Source organism: Phaethon aethereus (genome assembly GCF_964289735.1).
Source record: "Phaethon aethereus genome assembly, chromosome: 3".
Lineage (NCBI taxonomy): Eukaryota > Metazoa > Chordata > Aves > Phaethontiformes > Phaethontidae > Phaethon > Phaethon aethereus.
In genome coordinates this window covers 116,190,070-116,205,139 of record NC_138576.1, presented here as the reverse complement: position 1 = coordinate 116,205,139, position 15,070 = coordinate 116,190,070, and the positions used below count along the sequence as shown (strand labels likewise).

The 15,070-nt window shown below is 51.7% G+C and overlaps 1 protein-coding gene across 1 annotated transcript in view; it reads right to left on the bottom strand.

Moving 5' to 3' along the window:
• PTK7 (protein tyrosine kinase 7 (inactive)) overlaps positions 1-15,070 on the bottom strand; it is a gene marked incomplete at both ends in the record, with an annotated part of 39,496 nt that overhangs the window by 18,212 nt on the left and 6,214 nt on the right.

Below are 15,070 nucleotides of genomic sequence, written 5' to 3'. Positions count from 1 at the left end.
AAGTTTTGAGGGATCCCACATCTCTCTTCCCACCTGGGTAGCACCAGGTTTGGTACATCCTGGGCACAGAGACATTGTAGGGCTCTTGGAGAAGGAGGTGGTAGCAAACTGCCCAGCCGCATCTCAGTGCTCACCTCTGAGGCTGGACACTGTCCTCCTATGCTGTGCCATGGAGACAGCTGGGCAACAGGCAATGAACCTCATGGACTGCAGATCCTCATGGGGTGCTGGGCTTTGTAATCATGGAGACTCAACCAGAGTGTGTGGGGTGGCAGGACTTGCCTGGGAGAATCAGACATTTCTAAGGCTATATTTAGGGCTGCAGCCGACAACAGTGTCTGTGGTCCTGGCAGGGCCAGGCCTGGCAGTAAAAGCACCCAGAGCACCTCTGCACCATACCAAGATGCCCGAGAGCACTGCAGATGCTGCCTGGTGAGTCCCTACCATGGCAGCAAGCCCAAACCTTCATGCTCATCTTTCAGGCTACAAGGGCATGGGGCAAATTATAAGCCAGGCTTCGACCTGAGCCGAGTTTTCCATCCGTCTTTCAACATGTCAGGGCCAGTCCCACACAAGCGCTTGCCTGGGGACACTCCAGCAGCCCAACCCCATCTGGGTACTGCCAAGCAACTGTGCAAGCCGAGGAGACCGAGCAGCACATCTCCTGCCCCGCCTGACAGGCAGAGTCGCCTACATCTTGAAGCAATCCAAAAATCATTGTCTCCTTGCCTAACGACATCACTTGGGAATGCAGCCTCAACCACAAGGCCTTCAGCTGCTGCACAGCCCCTGATTCCTGTGGTATCCACAGCCATCTCGCTCACCTACAGCCATGCTGGGGAAGTAACAGGCAAGTCAGCTGGCAGTGGTGTGTGCCGCAGCAGGGCAGACCCCTGCCTGCCCAGGGCACTTGCACCGAGCAGCAATCGTGGAGGAAAGAAAGCTGGCACAGATCTCCGAATGTGATGACTAGCCTTGGCAGGCATTTGCCACGGCTGGGGTGCCAGCAGAGCCGGAAGCACACTGAAGTGTTCCACGTCCCCAGCCCCATGGGATATCCCACGCCCCCCTCAACCCCAAGCCACCCACCCGCAAACATGCCCAGTGCCCAGCTCTTGGGCACCTCCTCACTGAGCTAAAAGAGCCCTGGACAGAGGACAGAAAGGGAAAAGGAAAGGATCCATTTCACTTTGTGCTCAAAAGGCCTAGGTTACCAACCTCTTGAGACACCACAGCTGATGCAAGGATATGAGTAATCCCAAAGCTGCAGCCAAACAAGGAATGAAAAGTACAGGAATGGGATTTGGGAGAGGGCTTTGTGCAAGTTTAAGGTTTCCTGGTTTTGAAAGCAAGCCCAGCACTGTGGGGCTTCTACAGATTACAAGCTGCAGCTTACAGCCCAGCCCCACTCTCCAGCCAGTAGTGTTATTCTACAGACTTGCTTCCAGGGGCACTTCAGCAAAGTTCACCCCAGCTCAGCTCAGCCAGATGTGTAAGCCAGCTCCTTTAACGCTCTGCATCTGGAACAGCTGATTAGAACTGCAACTCATCTGCAGTGCCCAAGGCAGCAAAGCCCAGAGCACCCAAACTGCATCCTTTCTCCCCAAAGGGGAAGCATCCACCTCCTCTTCTCCCTTGCCAGCATGAGGCCTTGGACCTGCCCCAGCTGTGGAGAAGGACAGCTGGCTTACAGGAAACAGACAAAATGAAGACCCACAGGTAGCAGGATGCAACAGAAGGAGCTAGCTGCAAAAACTGACACAGCCAGCTCCCCCCAAAAGTTCTTCTGGCAGAGGACATGGCTGGTCAGCATCTGTTCTAGCCTCTCCAAGCTGCTAAGACCTCAAATGCTCCCATGCCAGAGCAGGAGAGCTCACAGCTGTTCCAGCTCCACTGTGGAGCCAAGTGTTCTCTGGGGATGCACAACTTGCTTGCAAGTCTCAGCCCTGAGGTGGGAGCTGGATTATTTACACCACGAGCTCAGCACCTAACTAGACAGAGAGCTTGGTAACACACTGCTAAACATATGTTCCCTGTCCATTTTCTTTAATAGTTAGCAAAAATGCCATGTTCCCTAGGAAGGCACTGCTGCAGCACACAGGCAGGGAGCCTGCTCTCTCTGGCTCCCCAAACCTGCAGGGCCCTTTGCAACACCCAAGGGGCAAGAAGCACAGCAGGTGACCTGGGGAAGGCCCTGGGTGCCTTGCAGCAACCACACAGCATACTTTCCTGCAGAAAGGAGGTTGAAGATACAGCTGGGAGAGAGGAAGGTGGCAAGCAAAGCAGTTCTTGAAGGAAAAGAGCATCAAAACTCAGCAGAAGGGACCGAGAAGCTCACGCTCAGGTCCCATGTCCCAAAGGACCTCACTATTGGATGGATAGAGACAGCCCCAAACATGGGACTGATTTATCGCTATGTTCTCTGGGAAAGACATTGGGCCACAGCAGAAGTCTGGTGTCAAAGGCAACCACAGGCATGTTTTCAGAAAAGACCATGACCTTGTGCTCCTTCCCAAGGCCACAAAAGGCACAACAAGGATCATGTTAGTGTTTGGGCTTCTGGACTCTCACAGGTTTCAATAACACATTCCCAGAAAGCATTATCAAACAGGGCTTGCCTTTAGGAGCAATTCATTAAACATCATTGTCTACAGGCAGCAATTCCTTCTGTTGCTAAATCCTCGGGAATGGCTCCAATGCTGGGTATTTGCTTTTAGCCATTCTTGGATCAAAGAGCAGCAGACTCTGGGTTCAAGCCCCGGCTTACTTGTGAAGGCTGGGCAATCAAATCACTGGGCTGCAGCATCCCAAGCTTGCTGGTCCAGGGGAAGCACCGAGACCCCTGTGAGAACAAAGGTCCAGTCACTGCAGGCAGGTTTAACTCCTCATGTGCTGTGTGTGCATTCCTCACCAGCAGCTTAGCCCATGCAGGTTTGGCAGCAGTTCCTACAAGGAAGCAATGAAGCAATGTTCCAGACACTGAAGCGCTGTTAATGCTCAGGACTGCAACCCTCACCTAACAGCCTTTCCTCCCCACTGCAGCTACGCATGTCCCTATGACATCTGTGCTCCAACGGACTTCACACATTTCCCCTTTTCTCTCTCTTCCCCATCCACAATCATCATTCCAAGCTGTCAGCCGCACTTTGTTGCTTGCCTGCAGGACCGAGGCACCTTCCAACCCAGCCTCCGCTGCAAACAGCCACGTCTGAAGAGAACCAAGGCAAGCCTCCCCAGGCCAGGGGAGCCGCAAAGAGCAAGCCCACAGTAAAACCACTCGCCTGGACTCTCGTCCTGCCCTCTCTGACATCACTGGACCAACCAAGCACTTGGTACCTTGATCCTACCTCCTGCTCCCCATCTGCTGCAGCTCAGAGGATGCAAGCTGCCACACAGCAAATAACACACACCAGCATCTGCTCTTTGTCCTCACAAGGCTCTCGGTGAGCACAGGGCCCCATACAGACCTCTCATTCATGGCTCAAGAAAGCCATGTGTTTCCTGGCACAGTTTATTATGAACATGCTCCTATAAAAGCAGATTTTTGGCATGCCAGGACTGGGAACAACACATGGCTCAGCTTTTCCTCCCCTCCTGGTCACAAACATAGAGCCAGCAGGCTCATTTGCACCAGCTGAAGCTGTAGAAGCAGGCAAGAAAAATTGTGAATGCTTAATAACACAAGCAACTCCCCTGCCTCATGGGTCAGTCCCTATAGCCACATAAAGAGCTGCTCAGAGGACGCCTGCTCCACACACAGCCTATTCCACTGCTTAGCAGATACTGTGGAAACAGCAGCCAAGCCAAACACCCAGAGAGATTTGCACCTCCAAATGATTTCCAGCCAGCATGTTCCTCTGTGCAAGAGGTTCCAGTTGAGAAAGCCTCTCAGATGGGTAGAGTTGCAATAAACCACTCTCCCACCAGGCCAGATGGAAATGGTTTGATGGAAGCAAGGAGCTCTGAACACAGCAGACTTGGTCTGATCAAGCCCAACATCCGGAAGGTCTTTGGGCATCTTTTAAAACTACATCGTTTCCCATTCCAGTTAAAGTAATAACAAAAACTTGCTCGGCACCCAGGAAGAAAATCATTCCTATTTGAGCCCCCAGCACAACCGGTACAAAACTGCATTTCCAAGAAATGCTCAGCTACAGTGGCTTTGGCTTCATGAGTGGGGAGGAACTGCACCAGCACCTAGGAGCTCCAGGTCTGGGGTAAACACAGCATGGTTGTACTGGGGTGGGTCAAGACAATGAGGTACTTGGGAAAACACCATCTATTTGCCCCTACAGTTGTACCACACACCTGGATCCAACAGCCCTGCTGTGAGAGCATGGGTCTGCTCAGACCACCACCAGGCCTCTCCCTTTCATGGCAGTTTGCTCTGGACTTGCAGGAGATGCGATGGCTGCACATCACCACTTCACGCCAGTTATCACACTGCCACGCGTCTAGTTCTTCTCCTTATGTTCCATGGAGGGCCACATCGAATCAGCCTTTAGCACAGCCATTTGCATCCATGAGCAAAGTTTCAATTGCAAAGCACCCAGATATGCAACCTTCCAGGTGGGATTTACTGATCCAGAGGAGAAGCAACCCAGGATGAAAGTAAGCACAGAGGCATCCCCATCCTGTAAACAGCTGGGGGCATATGCTCATCCCACAGTACTTGACTGGTTTGCTTGGGTCCCAAATGGAAACTACAGTGCTGGTCCACTCTTTCCTCACCTGCACCCCTGTGTGCCAATGCAAGATTACATCTGCCCAGACCCTGGCCACCCCCATGGACCCCACCAGGAGCCCTATGACATATGGCAGATGCAAGCCCTTGTTTGGAAACACCTTAGCTGCCAGCCTACCAGTGAGTGACAATTGCTCTGCAATGGGATCACAGCCTGAGCTTGCCCCTGCTGACCCACAGCACCTCTCTCCACTGCCTTCTGCATGGAGGAGTGCTTTATAATACAGGCTCCAAGCAACCATTTAGGAAGCCAACTCTGCCCTTCAAACCAAGCTTTAGAATTAAAAAAAAGCAAAGCCGCAATCACTTAGCACAATTCCCATTAGCCTCCCCATAACTGTTCAGAGGGGCTGCAAGCTGTGGGGGATTTTCTCCCCTGTGGTTAGCAGCTCTCCCTGTCCTTCCAGGCCCAGGATCCCATACTTGGGAATGGCTAAGCCCAATTTCTAAGCAATTATTGCAAGAAACCAGAACAAAGCCACTGGGGTTTGAACACTGTAAATCAATTGCTGGAGCAAATGCTGAGGCAGTGCTCGCAGTAACACGCTGGGGAGCAGCTGGCCATGGGAAGAGCTTGCTGCCACACACAGCAGGGAGATGCCTGCTGTGCCCCAGTCCCAAAGCAGGCAGGAACTGCTCACACATGTGCCACAGGAGAAAAAGGCTCAGCACAAGGACAGTGAGCCCAGGTACCCAGCTGCAGACTCTCAATGGCTGCCGCTACATGCAAGGATAGCCAGGCTACCCTGGCACTGAACGCACTCACCCACCCAGTGCAAGCAAGTTTGGGGCTTTCCTGCCCCTGTTCCTCACACTGCCCATCCTGCTTCCCCAGCACAGACCCTGTGAATCCCAGCCCCTTCCCCAGCCACACATCCCCTAGGCTTGCTTCCTCCAAAACCATCCCAAGCTCAGTTTTGTAAGTCTGCATAGGAGCTCTGCAGCCTCTATCCTCCATAGCTGCCTGCCTTCATCTTTGCACCAGCAGCAAGCAGAAACCCTGCTTTCCTGTATGCTCAAAGCCAGGCAGGAGGATCAGAGAAGAGACTCCCCAAAGCAACATGACCTCTGCAGTCAGGGACCGGGTGGTGGTGGGGAATGAGGTCTGGGTCATTTCCCACTGCATGAGCTGCTGCTCTGGCAATGAGTAAGCACAGCAACAAGGGTGCTGCAGCCACAGAGTGATGGGAACATTATGGGAGGTTCCTCTTCATTCCCAAGCGGAGCAGGGCTGCTGCCAACCAATACCTCGCTGGTGGGACAGCCACCACGCTGTGCAGGTTGTCTCCAAGGCTGAGGGATTCACTAGTGGTCTTTAGGGTATGGACGATGTGTCTGGACTGAACTGTTAGCTATGCCTTTGCCCCACAGTATCTCCCGACATCTCAGCACCTTGCTCAAACAGGGGAAAGCTGGAGCAAGCGAGGGAAGTCTCAGTGGCAGCCAAGCTCTTTGGCTCCCCGCAACAGCTGGGGCTGCTGAACCAGAACTTGCCTTGGCCCCACAGGAGGCCCTCATCTGTCCCGGGAGCAGGTCAAACAATACTCTGTAACAGGGTTGCACCTATGCTCCTGACATCCGCTGCAAGAGGGAGGCATGGGCATCTCTGGGAGGGCACGCCTGGTCTCGGGGCAAGTATGCCATTCTATTGGGCCACTGAGGCAACCAGGTGCTCCCAGGCCCCTAAGAGAAGTCCAGGTACACCTCTTGAGTCCCCACCCCAGACAACCAGCTAAAGCTATGAGTGCAGTACCATGGTGGTGCAGCTGGGAAGGGGATAGGGCACAGCTAGCAGGCAGACCACAGTTTCTCCTGCCCAAACACTCAGGGCACAGGTACACGCTGTCAACTGTCTGCACCACTCTGCCTCTGTCTTGTGGAGAAGAAAGCTTGTTTTGGTCAGGCAGGTGAGCCCACGCCTGCTTGCTGAGCATCACGGGCAGTGGTGGCCATGGGACACCCAGGAAGGCCAGGAAAATATCTTGGTGGCAGATAAACAGAGACAGAGGAACAAGTGAGACAGGAAGACTACAAACCTAATGCAGGAGCTGGGAATCCTCCTGGCTCAATTAAACCATCTTTAATGATGCATCTGCCAAAGGCTCCCAAGCAGGCATTGCCAGCTGCATTGCCAAGCCCCAGTGAGAAACACAAATGCTTCAAGGGTGACTCAACACCAGTGACAGGCTTGCCGCACCCATCGGTCCTGCCAACCAACTCTCCCAGGCTTGCTCAGAGCCCTTGAGCAATTCCCTGGCTTCCTCAGAAACACTGATTTATAGCTGACGTGTGCTACTGGCAGTGCATGGCAGGCTGGAGATGCAGCTGATCTGGAGGCCAAGCTCTCTGGCTGGCACAGCAAAGGTATTGCAGTTTTCTCCCACAAAAGGAAACATGGCAGACAGGTTCCAAGTGGAGCCAGGATGGGCCGCATGCTCCCTGTGCAGTGGCCTCGAAGGATGATGCTTCCACCACAATTAAAGCAAGGGGCACGTGAGAATGCAAAGGTCTTTACCACGCAAAATCCCTCTGGTGGTGGAGGAGAGCACAGGCGGTATTGGAACAGCCAGGTAAGTCCTGCCAGCAGCAAAGAGCTGCAACAGAGCTGGCTCAGGGCTCAGTGCTCCTTGCCACAGGGCTGGAGGTGAGACCCTGCAGCAATGAGGCTGCATTGTTTCACCCACCGGGTCCACGTGGCTGAGAACTCGTCCCATGGTAGCTGGGGCCAGCACCTCCGGGTATCGCATGAGTGCTCACTGCTGTATCCTCATGCCCCTTCACTCAGGCTGAGGGCCGAAGGCTGACATTGCTCCTGTCATCCCCAGCCCAGCAAAGAGGGATTCCTCCACGACAGCACTGTGTGTGCAAAGGGAACCCCTAGCCAGGGCTTCACGTTCTTCCTATTCCAGCTGAAACACCATTCCAGGATATAGGGGGGGAGGGGGGGGCGCTGGGAAATCACAACAAGCTCCATAAAGCTGCCTGGCACTTCCCTTCAGCAAACAGGAGCCCCAGCCAGCCCAGAGAATGGAAACTCGGACTGCAGAGACAAAAAGGGGAGGGTGGGGGATTGGATGGGAGGAGGCCAGAGCAAGGGAAGCAGTGCAAAGAGAGGCATGCACACGAGGCCTCCAAGCAAAGCCAGCCACTTCATCAACACACCGCCAGAGAAGACAAGGCTGCTGCTCAGAGCTGGCTTCTCTCCAAGCAGCAAGGCTGTCAGGTCAGCACCTGAGCCAAGGCTGTGCTGGGCAGGGCACACTCCTGCCAGCAAGCCCTCCTTGCTCTTCCAGGATTGTTGAAGAATGAAGCAGATTTGCATGCTGCCACCAAACCCACTGGTAGTAGGAAAACCTCCCCAGTACCACTCAAACCTGTGCTGGCTCTTGGATGTGCTTGGTCAGGACATCTTGCAGATCTTACTTTCTGGGGGGATCGGGTGGGAGGTTTACAACCTTGGCAGACCCCAAGCCAGACATGGCTCACCAGCGAGCTCCACAACACCCTGCGAGCAACAGAGCAGGGACAGCAGCTGGCAGGGCTGACAAGGGGAGAGAAAGTTCAGACAAGAACTCACATCTACACCAGTGCAAATACCCTTGGCATCCCTCTCTCCATTTTGGCAACAGCTATATTTTTTACGCTATCTACAGGGACTTCAAGCCCACCCATAAGCAACCCTCCCAGTCCCAAGGAGGACTCTGAGAGCTGGGAACAAAGGGACAGCTGCACTCTTGAGCCTTGCGTGCAAGGAAGCAGACAGGGAGCTTATTTATCTCCCAAGCCCTGCTCTGGGATAAATATTTTAAATCTCTCAACAGGTCATGGCAGTATATTTACAGCTAAGTTTCCCTTAGTTATCTGCCTGTGGAGACAGATGGAATTGCCACGAAGCCAGGAAGATCCAGCTGGACAAGCTCTCCAGACAGCTTATAGGTCATGGAGAAATGGTTCATCCAGTGCCATAGTCTTGAAAATGACACCCATGCCGTGGCAACTGCTGCAGGGATTCAGTAGTGCACCCCTGCATGCAGCTGCCTCTGCATGGCCCACCCACAAGCATGTATCCAGACACTCTTTTCCCAGGAACAAGGGAATGGCACAGGGGCTGGGTGGATGCTACTCACAGCCCTACGTCGGGGGCAATCCTGCAGCTTTACTCCCCACAGAGCAAGGCTGCACCATGGGTCCAGCTTGAGGTGAGCGAGTCTCTGGAGCATCCTGCTTCACCACGTGGTTTACTGCAGGTTTGACCTGTTTGCTCCCCTCCCATAGGAAGGGAAGAAGCTCCCAGGAAAGGTGCTCCCGACAACAGACAGCAGCCACCATGGTGCTGCAACCTAAAAATTGCCCCATGCATCCAAGCAGTACCAGAGAGAAGCAGAGCTGCCGAAAAGCATTGAGGGACACCCGAAATAGGCAACACTCCACTAGCTGCATTGGTGCCTCTCCTATTTATATGGGCTCTACACTGTTGTGTTTTGACCTCTGCCTGCATCCGAAGCTTGCAGAGGATGGACTGGCTGCGCAGGCCTTCTCTCTGGGTTCGTATCATTTCTGTGTCACTCATGAATGTTTCAGGGAGACTAGTTAATACTGCCCGCTGTGCATTGCACATCCATTTCCAGTCTATGTGGCACTGCCTTCCTCCTGGCTACAAAACATCATCCACAACTCCCGATATCTGTCTCCAATTACGCCCTACAGGTCTGGAGATTTCATCCAGCTCCCTTCTCTGTTCATTGCTGGGAAGCTGAAGACCAGCCCCATTTCACAACCACTGTTTATGGTTGTGCAGGGCAGCACTGCTGTCCAGCTACAGCCCAGCACCTGAAACATCATCAGGAAGGCTGGACCTGCAGTATCACATCTTAAAGCAAAGAGGGCACAGAAGGGAACAGTTCCTTGTTTATTTTCATTAGAGCCACTTATGAATCTATATTAAAAGCCACAAAAATAGGAAAGTAGATAGAGAAGCTAATATTTCCTCTGCTCATGCAATATTAATTAAAAGGTACCTTCTCTATGAGACATTGCTGCATTACCTTTCAGCTAAAAATGGAGAAAAGTCATAGAGTGGGAAGAAAATGCAAGCAGGGCACTTTCTGGAACTTCTACAAATCGGTAACTAGGCAGAATTGCTACAGATAGATCTAATGCAAAGCCCCAGTGACAAAATAAAGAAAAGCTCAGGTATAACTGACTTGCAGAGACAGAAACTCATAGTAGCCAAATCTCCTTGAAAAACAAGTGCTTTTCTCCATAGTGCCTGGACAGCTCATTCCCAATTTATGTGGAGAACAAATAATTCTTATTGGACAGTCATAAATCCACCAGTCAGAAAAGCACCAGGACATCCTAAGCAAACAAATGCCAAGGAAGCACAAAAACAGTGGCAACAGACACCCAACAACCAGGTCCCGGAGAGTAAGAAGTTGTGCTGAAATATCTGCAGGTGCCTGGCTGCTCACTGTGGTCACTTGGCAATCCAAGGTAAAATGGATTGCTCCATCAAACCCATGGTACATCTTTGTCTACACAGGAGCCACACAGGAGAGCATCTCCAGCCAGTGAGAGTCAGGGCCAAATCCCAGCAAGGCCACAGGAACATAGTGTGACACTGAAGGATTCCCAACATGACACTCTTGTTTCCTGGGTGCTTATTTCCTTGACAAAACGTTAACCATTCAGATTAATGGCTTCTGCTTCAGGCCACAAGGTTTTGAGACTTTTCCTTAGCTGAGAGGAACAATTCTTATCAAAAAAGTCTCTGATTTCCAAGAACCACCTGAACATCTCAGCAGCCCTGCCCCAGCTCTGCTCTGATTTCCCACCACCTGTCCTAAACTGGGGAGCTGCCTCAAGGAGACAAGAGCAATCTCAAGATGGGATGAGGAAGCCACAGCCACACCTGGCAAAACAGCAGTGCTCACAGCCAGGCATTGGAGAGAAGCCAAGCAACAGGGAAGTCCAAGAAGGGGATGCGTGGCATGCCATGGGGGCTCTGGATACAGAAGAGGAACCAGGAGGAGGGGAAACAGGAGGCACAACTGGAAACGGAAACGCTGCACCCGGGCCAAAGCAACAAGGCAGCAAGACAGAGGCAGGACCTGGGCAGAAGGGTCAATGCGGCTATGCCAGGTGAGGCCACAGCAAGCAGCTCCTCCGCTTATGCACCTGAAGGCTTGCAAGCGCACATAACATGCTGGGAGAGCCATCAGGAGCTAAGTCAGCAGAGAAAAATCACACGTTGCCTTTGTGACTTGTAACTCAACTTTTGCTTGGAATATGGTGAATGAATATCTGTTCAAACCTGGCTGGAGGAAAGGGTGATCTCAAGACAATCATCTGATACCCAGCCATCTCACTGCTACAGAAGGAGGCTCAGACCAGGAACTGGCCACTCCTATAGCACCTGTCAGGTGCTCTCAGGAGTTTCCCAGGCTCCCAGTGTTCACAGCAGTTCACAGACAGTATGGAGGGACAGGAACAAAGAACACCACCAAGTAACTCACAGGAAGCTCTGTTTTCTTTGGTCAGAGATGATTTGTACAATTCAACTGCTGGAGGAAGCTTTCAGTGTTGGCTCCTCTCCAGGGCAGCTGCAGAGGCAACTGAATGACTCGTTCTCAGCAACACAACATCTGTGCTCCCATGGATGCTTCGGGAGAGCTGGATGCACTGCCCTATGTGGCACCCTACAGTACTGTCTGGTTTTACTGGGAAAGACAAAACCCATAACCTTTCCTCCCATGAAAGCTTCCCACTGAGACAGGCACTGCCAGCAGCTTCAACAGAGCTGGCACCATGGAGCAGCTCCATGCCATGCAAGTGATGGGCCTCCCCAGCAGAGCCAGGACACACACCAAAGCACACAGCATAGAGACCAATAAAGGCACTTGCAAGCCACAGCTTGTCCTGCCTGTAACCATCTGGAGATTCACTGTATGTTTTGGAATCAAAGACTTCCTTTGTGCTCCTAAAGAGGCCCACAAGCAACCATAATAAGAAGAACGTTTATAGCTGGTCTTAAGGAATACCGTGCCTATCTTGTGCCAGCATCATATTCAACAGCAAGGACAACCCTGCACAGAGTTGCCCAGAGGCACATAAGCCTTCCCTCTACAGCCAGAATGGGGCTTGGCCTCCCTGTGCCATGGCTCTGGGGACAGAGCCCTCGGGCTTGGGGTGACAGAGGATGGAGCCAACTCACCAGCATGCCCGTATCAACGGCAGTAGGGTGCCATCTTGGCTGCTTTTCAGGCAGCCCAAGGTGCACCCAGGCATAAAATCCTGATGCTGGGACAAACCTCATCTCACAAGGGCATCACAGGAGAGGAAGTTATAAAGCGTGTCACCTTAGAACTACGCTGAAAACAAATACCTGTCATTAGCACTGAGGTCTGACTGCAAAGCGCTCATGGACGCTCCCGTCCTCCAAGAAGTAGTCATCTAGGAACTGAACGTATGTCAACCATGGGCTTAAATACAAGTAGACTTCTAATAATCACTCACTTAAACCCCAGCCCTTTCCCACACCAGCTCCCAGCACAGGCAGCAACCCTGTGTGTGTCATCGCTCACTTCCTCCCGGCCTGCAACATCTCGCTTTTCAGAGCAGTAGGGTTTATGCATCCAAAATCAAATTAGTCACTCCACTTTTCAGACAGGAGTCTGCTCATATCAGTTCTCATTCATCATCCTGCACAATATGAACACCAGTCCAAGACATCCCAACCTCACACAGGCCCAGACCATCTGACAGTGGTGGATTCAATTCACACTCAGGGGCCCTGTGCACACTCTGGCCCACAAATGCACAACTTCCCGCCTGCTCCACTCAAATTGGAGCTTAATTTGGCAAGGAGAAAATAGGCCATTGGTATCCCACCAGCAAGCTCCATCTCGTACGAGGAATCATCAGTTAAAAACAGCCATGCCTCCTCTCCAGATACAGAATTTGTGTGCACCCCTCTGTGCAAGGGGACAAGGAGTTCACAAGTACTCATTGCTGCAATGTTCCACCCTGGCAAGTCCCAGTCTGAATTCTCCTGTGGTTGGATCTGGCTAGTTTTCATTTCTGCTCTCTGGGGCACCTGGACCCCTCAGCATCCATCTATTCACTATCAACAGGAACGTTTTAAGTAGTGACCTGGGCCTCAGCTGGATGTCACCTAGTATTTTTAAGGATTAAAATGCGTTTTCAAGAAAAGATCTTGTAGAAAAACTTTAGAGGGTCAAAATCAGAGAATTGAGGATGGATTTTTGAAAGCTGACCAAATCAAAGCAGCAGCCACAGGCAGTAACAGTCTGCAAAGAGTATCAACAAAAGCACGTACCCATCAATCTTCCCAAAGTGCTCTAAGAGAAGCAGGCTTGGAAATGGCCCAAGCTGGGCCAGCACACCAAAACTCCTCGTCCCAGGCATACAAACCAGGCTTTCAGAAGCTTGCAAACCACTCTGAAGTCCCCCTTGCCTTCCTCTTTGCTGATCAGACAGCATATATTAGTTACCTCTCAGAAGAGAGGAAAGCAGTCTGTTCTGTGCACAGAGATTGCTTCCCCAAAAAAGGCAAGGCTTAAATTAAGACTAGAAGTACTGTATAGCTCAGCCTTTTAAGTTCAGGAAAAACATTTTTGTATTAAATTTTAAAAAAAGCTGGCAACAGTGAGGAACAGAGCTGGAGCTGCAGTCAATGAAAAGCACATGCACTATAGACCTGGCTGCCAACACAAATTGATGCTTTGAAACAAAGACCACTTGTGTTTGGCTTGAAGATCTTCCACAGCTACTCGGCAGGGGCTGCACAGATTAAAAGACAACACAGGTAAACACGGGAGAACAGAGCTTGCTGCCAAGTATTTCCCCAGAACAAAGGAATGATCCAAAATGAAGTCCCTGCCTTGATGGGGTGGCATGGGTTCATCCTCACCATGCTGCAACATGCCAAAGTAGGCAGAGGCAAGAGGAAACACTGGACAAACCTTTGGACAGGCCTCTATTCAACCTGAATTCAAGCAGCACCCAGACACACAGCCTGGACCCAGAGAGCTGCAGCTGCCTAATGCACTGACTGTGCTTCCAACCTCAAGATCCCGTAGGAGCTTCACTACAACCAGCCCATCTCCCATGGAGGAGAATATCCAGAAGAAACACCAGACAACTACTCTTCCAGTGCTCCACTCCTTGAGACCAGACGCTCTTGAGGATCCTGGAAAACTTCTGTTGCACTCTGGTCTAGTTCCCAAACCAACCTACATCCACGTAACAGCATGCCTTGCAAGCCTCTCTTCCTTCCCACTGCGGGCACAGTGGTATGTTCAGAAGGCAAAGGAAGAGTCAAACAGGAGATGGTCTTCCTCACAACAACTCTTCAGCCTGGTCCTTTTTTCTTTAGCGACGCCAGCTGTCTGATCTAAACCAAACATCAATGGCAATAGTTCCCATGACAGTGCAAGGTAGATTTGCTGGCACCATCTGACTTGAGAGGTGATGGGACACTGCTCCCTCACATAGCACCCAACAGCAATGCAGGAAAGCAGCCCCTGGATCAGATCCCCCAGCAACAGGAGAGGAAGAGGAGAGACAAATGGAGAGTGGACAGCTCACCAACACAACCAGCACAGCAGATCCTAACAGGGTCGGGTAGGATGGAGGAGGTACAAGTGTACCTGGACCATGCCCAGGCCACATCCTCCAGAATCAAAAAGCCATGTGGTTGCTTTCTTATATTGTGGTTCAACAGCTTTAGCATTAGAAAGTGAACAAACAGTTTCTAAAAGACACCAGGGTTCCCTACCTTATTCACACTCCCTCTGAACAACCTCCCTAAAAGACAAGAGATGCACAACCTATCTGGACTGCTGAAAGTTCACAAGGACATCAGGAACAAGATGTGAACCACGAGCAGAGACTCACAACCACGACAAAGCCCAGGGAACGCCCTCTGCTCTTACAAGCAGCCACATGAAAAGCCTGAAAACCTGCAGCATCCCTATCTGCTCCGTCAGGTGTCTCTCAGAGAACAAATCCTTCCATGCCCAGCAATTGGATTGCTTCTTCCAGGCAAGCCAGCACAGAAGGAACGATATGTTCACAGCACAGCCCTTTAATGCCACTGTGCAATATAACGTCTGTTTTTCCAACATACTAATGGCATTTACAAGCAGCTCTTGGATGCCACCTCCCAACACCCTCCAGGCAAGGAGCAGGACATTGAAACAGCCCACCCAGTGTGGCACCTCTGCCATGCTGAAATGCATGCTGATGCCCAAGAACCAACATGTTACCAATTGTCAAATCGTCGTTCCTTCAGCTCCCTTTCCC